Genomic DNA, 8,244 nt, shown 5'->3' with positions numbered 1-8,244 from the left:
GTATGTTATGCAGCTGATGAAGTCGGAGAGTGGAGACTGTCAAATTCTATCAGTAGGTTTGTTAATATCATAATCCAAGTCAGTTTAAAGTTCAAAAGTGAACCAATAGAGACTTTTGTCAACAAGTCCTGTTTTCGTTGGACCAAAGGATGTTCACGAATTTATTAAAATGGAACGGAGGATTGTTTGTATAACAGCCTGTAGAGGAAGACGTGCCAAGGTAAGTGATGTAGAAATCGCTTCAAGTAGATCATAAAAAAGAAGAAGTAGTGACATGTCTGCGAGGAGGGCAGGGAGCGATGTGTTTGTAGTAGCGAGAAGCACAGCTATTTTTTATGGGGCTGTCATGGACATAGATCACCTTAGCTTCAGGTGTACAGCACGATGCACTGTCATTTCTCACGCACTGAGAAGGGATCACCTGTCAGTCTAGTAACATCTGTCATCACAAATAGTTACACTTCTGTGTGTGTGATGAGAACTGTCAAGATTTACTCTCTCAGTAACTTTCAAGTATGTGATACAGTATTGATAACTGTAGTCACCATGTTGTACCTTCCATTCCAGGACTTACTTATGTTATAACTGGAAATCTGTATTTTTTAAAAAATATATTTTATTGATTTTTTACACAGAGAAAGGGAGAGGGATAGAGTTAGAAACATTGATGAGAGAGAAACATCGATCAGCTGCCTCCAGCACACTCCCTACTGGGGATGTGCCCGCAACCAAGGTACATGCCCTTGACTGGAATCGAACCTGGGACCCTTGAGTCCGCAGGCTGACACTCTATCCACTGAGCCAAACCGGCCAGGGCTGTACTTTTTGACCATATTTACCCATTCATCTACCCCCCTCTTCCTGTCTCTGGCAGCCACCAATCTATTCTCTGTATCTATGAGCTCAGAATTTTTGTTTGCTTTGTAGATTCCACATATGAGTGAGATCCTCTGATATTTGTCTTTCTGTCTGACTTATTTCACTTAGCATGAGGCCCTCAAAGGCCATCCGTCCATGTTATCGCAAATGCCCTTGAACGGTTAAGGAAGACTGGGTCGCCTTCTCAGTTTACCTGGGACATACCCTGCAGTGGGAGTCGTGTGTCCCCAGAAACGCTCATTCCTGGGCGAACCAAGGACTGTTACCCTAAGTGAAATAGGAAATCAGGTCAACTGACAATTAGATCAGAGAGGGGGGTGCTGGGGGTTTGGGAGTGACAGGGTGGAAATAGTTACCCTGGCCCGGCTGGTGTGGCTCAGTGGTTGAGCATCAACCTGTGAACCAGGAGGTCCCGGTTTGATTCCCGGTCAGGGCACATGCCCGGGTGGCGGGCTTGATCCCCAGTGTGGGGCGTGCAGGAGGCAGCCGATCCATGGTTCTCTCTCATCATTGCTGTTTCTATCTCTCTCTCCCTCTCCCTTCCTCTGTTAAAATATATTTTTTTAAAAAATCGTTTTCCTGCCTGTGGCCCTGGGACACACTACGGGCTGAGCCAAACAAGCCACCCGATTCCCGGCTCGCAGGAAAGAAGGCAGAAAGGGTGACTTTTCATCACAGTTTCTGCAGAAAACCATCAGTGATGATAGAAAATCTTTAGCCACAAAGGCTCAGGGAAGACAGAGGAATCCGACTCGTGTCCCCAAAGAAATAAAACAGCCTTTGCCGATAGGCAGCGGAAAGAGAGAACATTCACACCGTTGCCCACACCACGCACCCTCTCTCCGCCGCTCATCGCAAGTCTCTGGTTGGTGAGCGTTTTGGAAAGAGGTTGAGGAGATAAGATCGTTTGTGGGGGGGAAAACCTTACACGGAGAATTACTGGCCATCCGTTGGTTTCTCTGCTGGCCTTGCTGCGACTGTAAACTGTGCTTCCTTGCTAAGTGCCCTTCGGACGACGGAGCCCAGATTCTGTCCTCACGGTGCCTGGCTCCCGCTCCGACGGTAAGTCATGTCAAGATAAGGAAATCCCGTCTCTTTCAAGTTGAAAAGCTGTGATTAAGCATGTCATTCGGGGGCCATATGAAAAGGTTTTCCAATGATCGGTTACCCCAAATAAGCCGGATTACTTAGCGCCGGATATCTGCAGGGAGACCAACAGATGTTGTAGACAAGGAAGAAACACTGAAAATATCTCAAACATTTAAGTGCTTTAAAAAAATGTGCATTTGACTTGGGAGTGAGGGAGGGAGAGATATATGTTTATTTTTTTAATGATATCCTGATATTGCTTTGATAGGGCAGACTCTTTCCACATAACATAGACACGAGCGCTGTGAAATTATTTGCAAGTCTTTGAGGGAAACTATGAGATAGATCTGTGCTAATCAGGGCGTGTGACTCACACAGAAACAGCATCTTGAAATCCTCAAAGCCTCAGATTAGAAGCCACAGGTAAGCTGTGTCCTGTCCGGGGAGGTGTGAAGGAGAAAGGAGAACAGAGCCCATTTGAGTCACAATGATTATTGGTATTTTTTGTTGTTGTTGTTAATCCTCACCCGAGGATATTTTTCCATTGATTTTTAGGGAGAGTGGAGGAGAGAGGGAAAGACAGAGAGAAACACTGATGTAAGAGAAACACATCGATGGGTTGCCTCCTGCACGCACCCTGACCAGGGCCCAGGCTGGGAGGAGCCTGCAACCAAGGTACGTGCCCTTGACCGGAATCGAACCCAGGACCCTTTGGTCCACAGACCGACGCTCTATCCACTGAGCCAAACTGGCCAGGGCGGGAACTCAGCCCATTTAGAGTCACGATTATTTTGTTGCACGTTCCCCCTGTCCTTCCTGCTGCTCTTCTCGGTGGGATAGGGGGGTGTCCCTGGTGTGATGCCCTCACCGCGGCTCCAGCCCGGGCCCTGGCAGGGATGGGACTCGGGGTCCCTCCAGCCTCAGCCACGTGTGGGGTCTCCTGCCAGGTCACAGCCCTGGGTGGGTAGCTCCGTCCTGAGCCTGGCCTCCGGACCCCACCACGGATGGGGGCCCGTCCTGCCCCGCAGGGCCGACCTGGCTCTCCCCCAGGTCCCCTGTTGGGATGCGGGGCACCCTATGCCCATGGTGAGGGGCGGGCCTCTTCCTGCTGCTGTGGATGAGGGAGACAGCTGGCTCTTGTCCACAGAGGTTCCCTCCCCCTGTTTCTGGGGTGGCTGTGAGCTTCTAAGTGGGTTTTTAATCTCTTTCCTCTGTGTTGGGGGGAAGGGAAGTGACAGCCCGGGCTCCATCCAGCATCTGGAAGCTGCTGTCTAGTTGGCTTTCTCAGAAGAGGCACGGAAGACCGACAGGCGGTCCTCCTGTCTCCTTACACTCCCACCAAGCACCCTGGCCAGTTTGCTCAGTGGATAGAGCGTCGGCCTGCGGACTGAAGGGTCCCGGGTTCCATTACGGTCAGGGCACATGCCCGGGTTGTGGGCTCGATCTCCAGTGTGAGGCGTGCAGGAGGCAGCCGATCAAGGATTCTCTCTCATCATGGATGTTTCTCTCTCTCTCTCCCTCTCTTCTCCTCTCTTCAATCAATAAAAATATATATATTTCTTAAAAAGAGGGTTAAAGCAAAAGTTCTTAAAAACACGAAATAAAACATGAAAATAAAACCACCTACCAGCATAGCTGGGTGCTAACAGCAGTGGCATCGCCTCAATGGAACAGGGTGCAGGGGGTCTGATGGACACCTTCTGCGGAGCCCTGGGTGGCAGGCCGGGCCCAGAGGCTGGCGACCCGCCTTCTCCCCCGTGTTTACCTGGTAGCCGCCCACGACTGTCCCACCTCCCAGCCACACGACCACTCACGCCCTCTGAGAGGCGTCCGTGGTGTCTGCCCAGCCCTGGCCGTGAGCTGTGTTGCTTCACTGGGTCGCGGAGCCAGCTCGTGGGGTGGTTGGAAAAACCACACCGAGCTCCCTCCAAACCAACGCCCGCCCTGCGAGTCCGTGCAGGTTCCCCTCCGGCCCTGCCGTGGGCGGGGGCACCGAGAACCCAGCGGAGACAATGCGTGACGCGTCTCCTCAAACGGGAAACTTCTGTCAGAGGCATCGTCCGAGGCCAGGGTCGTTGGATGCCATTTACGGTTCACAGGAGGGAGGTCTCCCCTGACAGCCACCTGCCCCAGGCCCTTTGCACTGGCTCTGTACACCGGAGAGCCGGCTCCATCCCCCAGAGCAGTGGTCGGCAAACTGCGGCCCCTTGAGTGTGGCTCTTCCACAAAATACCACGTGTGGGCGTGCACATACAGTGCGATTGAAACTTCGTGGCCACACTCAAGGGGCAAAGAGCCGCACGTGGCTCTCGAGCTGCAGTTTGCCCGCCACAGCCCCAGAGAGAAGGGAGGCAAGCCGTGAACCCCCAAGCTGGCCTGTGGCGGTCAGGGCTGTCACTGGGTCTCTCTGGACAGTCTGTGGCAGGGACGCGCGTGCCCAGCGCCAGGCGGTGCCCACCTGTGCCATCACACACAACAGGAACGCACGCGGCCTACCGTGTCGCCTGTGATCCTCGCGATACGTTGGCGGCCTGCCGTGGGCACACTCCCCGTGGCTCGGGTGCGGGCGCCAGAGCTGAAATAAACAGGCTCCGTGAGCAGAGGGCCCAGCCTGGGGAGGAAGGTGGGGGAGGTGGGAAGGAGGAACCCCGAAAACACAAGGCATGCCAAGCCACAGGGAAGGCGTGCTCTCATCAGTGTCTGATTTCGGCCGAGGGTGATGCGCTCCCGCCCAAGAGGCCCACGCAGCATCTCCGACACGCGGATGCAGGGCCCTTCAAAGGCCCCGGCTTGGGATCGCTCCAGCTCAGCACCCACGGTTCGATTCCCGGTCAGGGCACGTGTCCAGGTTTGGGGCTCGATCCCCAGTAGGATCAGCTGCCTCCTGCAGGCCCCCCTCTGAGGATTGAGCCCCAGCAACTCAGGCATGTGCCCTTGACCGGAATCGAACCCAGGACCCTTCAGTCCGCCGGCCAATGCTCTATTCACTGAGCCAAACCGGCCAGGGCAATAAAAATATATTTTAAAAAACCATACACACACCAGACTTGGAGGAAAAAGAAGATACAATTAAAAAAACAACAAGAAATGAAGTTTCCTTTTCTTTGCTCAGGAATGAGTTTGGAGTCACATTTAGTGGCCAAGAAACGGAAGAAGCAAAGGGCGTGGGAGATGGGGAAAGAAAATGAAAATGAAGGGAGAGCAGTAAGGCTGACAAAGGGTTGGATGCAAAAAAAAGAAAGAAAGAAAGAAAGAAAGCCTGGATGGCGGGGAATTTGGGGCAGGAAGCACGGAAATGAGCATGTCTCCAGCAACCCAGCCCTGGGAAATGCTACCGGGCAGCAAACAAATGAGATTATTGTGTTTTTATTTTGCCACAATATGCAAATGACTCCATTTAGCCGCTAACGGGTTGTTAGCGAATTCTGAGATTTTACGGAGGTGAAATCCCTCCGTAAGATGTAATATTTCTGTGACAGGATTGTCAGCGGTGCCAGATTGCTTTTCTATTTTGGTTGAGCTCTTATCGGAGCCTCGTCTCTGTCACCGACGCCCAGGTTCCCGCTGACGGCTTTCCTGTAATTTTTGTGTAAGCGAGAAATAACAACGTGCTTAGAGATGTGAGAAATGTGTTAACCTCCCCATTATTTTTCGGTGGCCCAAGAGAATGGGAGGGTGGGCCGTGGTGGGGGCTGTCATTATTTCTCGTGATGAATTCTTATTTGTGCTAATATCCCAGAAAGCCCGCGTATCTGTTATGAACCACATCTGTTTGTGTGGCTCCCGTCTCTGTAGCCCCTGCCTCGAACCCTTCCACTTTGAGAAGCGTTTGGCATCACCGACAAAGACTTTGAAGGCCCACGGACAAAGGATTGTGAAGTCACACTGTCTACAACATCTTGCTCCTCCTCGCTGGTCTCATTCCAGCCATCGTTAATAAAGGAACCTGGAATCTGGGTTGCCTACCAGCTCTACCACGACTCGGTCAAAATGGAATTATGTTTCCTGATTTCCATATATTTCTCTTAAAAAAATTTTTTTTAAATTGATTTCAGAGACAAAGGGAGAGGGAGGGAGGGAGAGAGAGAGAGAGAAACATCAATGATGAGAGAGCGTCATGGATCAGCTGCCTCCTGCACGCCCCACACTGGGGATCGAGCCCACAACCCGGGGGCATGTGCCCCAACCGGGAATCGAACCGTGACCTCCTGGTTCATAGGTCGATGAACCTTAACCGATGAACCACACCAGCTGGGCTCTTTCTTCCATATTAAAGGTCAATGTTATCTCCCTGAATGGCACTGGTTTCATAACAGACAGAAGTCAAGCTCCATGAACACAGGGATTGTACGAAGCCGGGGCAGAACCGGGCCCGCCCTTGCTGGGACAGGAGCCCAATGGAATACAGGTCCCAGTTCAATTCAAACAAAAGAGCAACAACAATTACCTTTTTGGTGTCAGTATACGGGGCAGGGTTGGGGGCGCACAGAAATGACCCATCGTTGATCTGAAACTCGAGGTTCGCCTGGCAACCTGCATGTTCTTATTTTTGCTCAGTCGGGCAGCTGGGCCTGGACGCCGGGGCAGGGAGCACAGGGGAGACGCCCTGCCGGGCCCACCCCCAGCTGCCGGGTGGCCCTTGCGCGTTACTCCGACCGGCGGTGCTTCCCCTCATCGACTGAGCAATAGGACAGGGTGGGCAGGTGGCCGCGGGCGCAGACACGTCCAGGGTTTGTTTTCAAAACAAACCAGTCATGGAGGAGGCGTGAGGCTGGAGACACCCGTTTTGGAGGCAGGATAGGCGGCAAATGAATCCACGTGATTCTAAGGTCGTGATCAGGCCCAGGTGCCTCTCGGCTAAGGAGCCCCTGAGTGAGCCTCCAAGAGCAATAGGACAGGGTGGGCAGGTGGCCGCGGGCGCAGACACGTCCAGGGTTTGTTTTCAAAACAAACCAGTCATGAAGGCGGAGGCGTGAGGCCGGAGACACCCGTTTTGGAGGCAGGATGGGAGGCAAATGAATCCACGTGATTCTAAGGTCGTGATCAGGCCCAGGTGCCTCTCGGCTAAGGAGCCCCTGAGTGAGCCTCCAAGACCAGCACCACCTCTCTCGTCGGGGGGAGTGGCGGGGGCTTTCCAAGGAGTCCTCCTCACCAAGCAAACCTTGAACTTACTGAACTGGTGCCCAGGGGACAGGCCTCGTCTCTGTCTGTCTGCCGGGAGAGGAGCTCATTTAAAAAATATATAATGAATCCACGTGATTCTAAGGTCGTGATCAGGCCCAGGTGCCTCTCGGCTAAGGAGCCCCTGAGTGAGCCTCCAAGACCAGCACCACCTCTCTCGTCGGGGGGAGTGGCGGGGGCTTTCCAAGGAGTCCTCCTCACCAGGCAAACCTTGAACTTACTGAACTGGGGCGCAGGGGACAGGCCTCGTCTCTGTCTGCATGGAGAGGGGCTCATTTAAAATATATATATTTTTATTGATTTCCGAGAGAAAGGGAGAGGGAAAGCATCAATGATGAGAGAGAATCATGACCAGCTGCCTCCTGCAACGCCCCGCACTGGGGATCGAGCCTGAAACCCGGGCCTGTGCCCTTGACCGGGAATCGAACCCAGGACCCTTCAGTCCGCAGGCTGACACTCTATCCGCTGAGCCACACCCGGCCAGGACTCAAGGGGTTTCTTAGGGGATGGAATGGTTCTTGAGCGGTTGGCAGTAGCCTCACAACTTGACAACACAAAGGACCAGCCTTAACGAATTCAAATTTAAAAAAGGAAATGTCGGGAGAGAGATGAAAAATGGCAGCGGGGTAAGGGGGAGCTGCACAGACACCCTCCCAGGACCCAACTGGAGTGACAATTACACACATCACTCTATCCACTGAGCCAACCTGGCCAGGGCTAAAGGGTTTCTTAGGGGATGAAGTGGTTTTTGCACGGTTGGCAATAGCCTCACAACTTGACAACACAAAGGACCGACCTTAACGAATTCAAATTTAAAAAGGAAATGTTGGGAGAGAGATTAAAAATGGAGGCGGGATAAGGGGGCGCTGCACAGACACGCTCCCAGGACCCAACTGGAGTGACAATTAAACACACACTCGCAGAACCCCCGCCCCGAGTCACCCACGGAGGACTCGCTGGAGAGAACCGTCCCCGGGGATGGACAGTGGCCGTCACTACGGAGAGAGACGTCTCCTTTGCAGAAGAGAAGCCAACCCTTTCTGTAACGGACGCGCATTGAGAGAGTAAACAAGGTGCTGAAGGCAGGGGCCAGAT

At 53.0% G+C, this 8,244-nt stretch overlaps 1 long non-coding RNA gene across 1 annotated transcript in view; it reads right to left on the bottom strand.

The window, feature by feature from the left end:
- Positions 1-1,458: 1,458 nt before the first annotated feature.
- Positions 1,459-8,244, bottom strand: part of LOC107182262 — an 8,513-nt gene continuing 1,727 nt past the window's right edge. The window contains exons 2-3 of the long non-coding RNA XR_001512982.1: positions 4,465-4,543; positions 1,459-2,080 (exon numbers count right to left, since the gene is read on the bottom strand). This is a non-coding gene — a long non-coding RNA (uncharacterized LOC107182262). The remainder of the gene's footprint in view (positions 2,081-4,464; positions 4,544-8,244) is intronic.

Source organism: Myotis davidii, unplaced genomic scaffold (genome assembly GCF_000327345.1).
Source record: "Myotis davidii unplaced genomic scaffold, ASM32734v1 scaffold295, whole genome shotgun sequence".
NCBI lineage: Eukaryota > Metazoa > Chordata > Mammalia > Chiroptera > Vespertilionidae > Myotis > Myotis davidii.
Note: the sequence above shows the minus strand (reverse complement) of the source record. Positions and strands in the feature narration are given on the sequence as shown.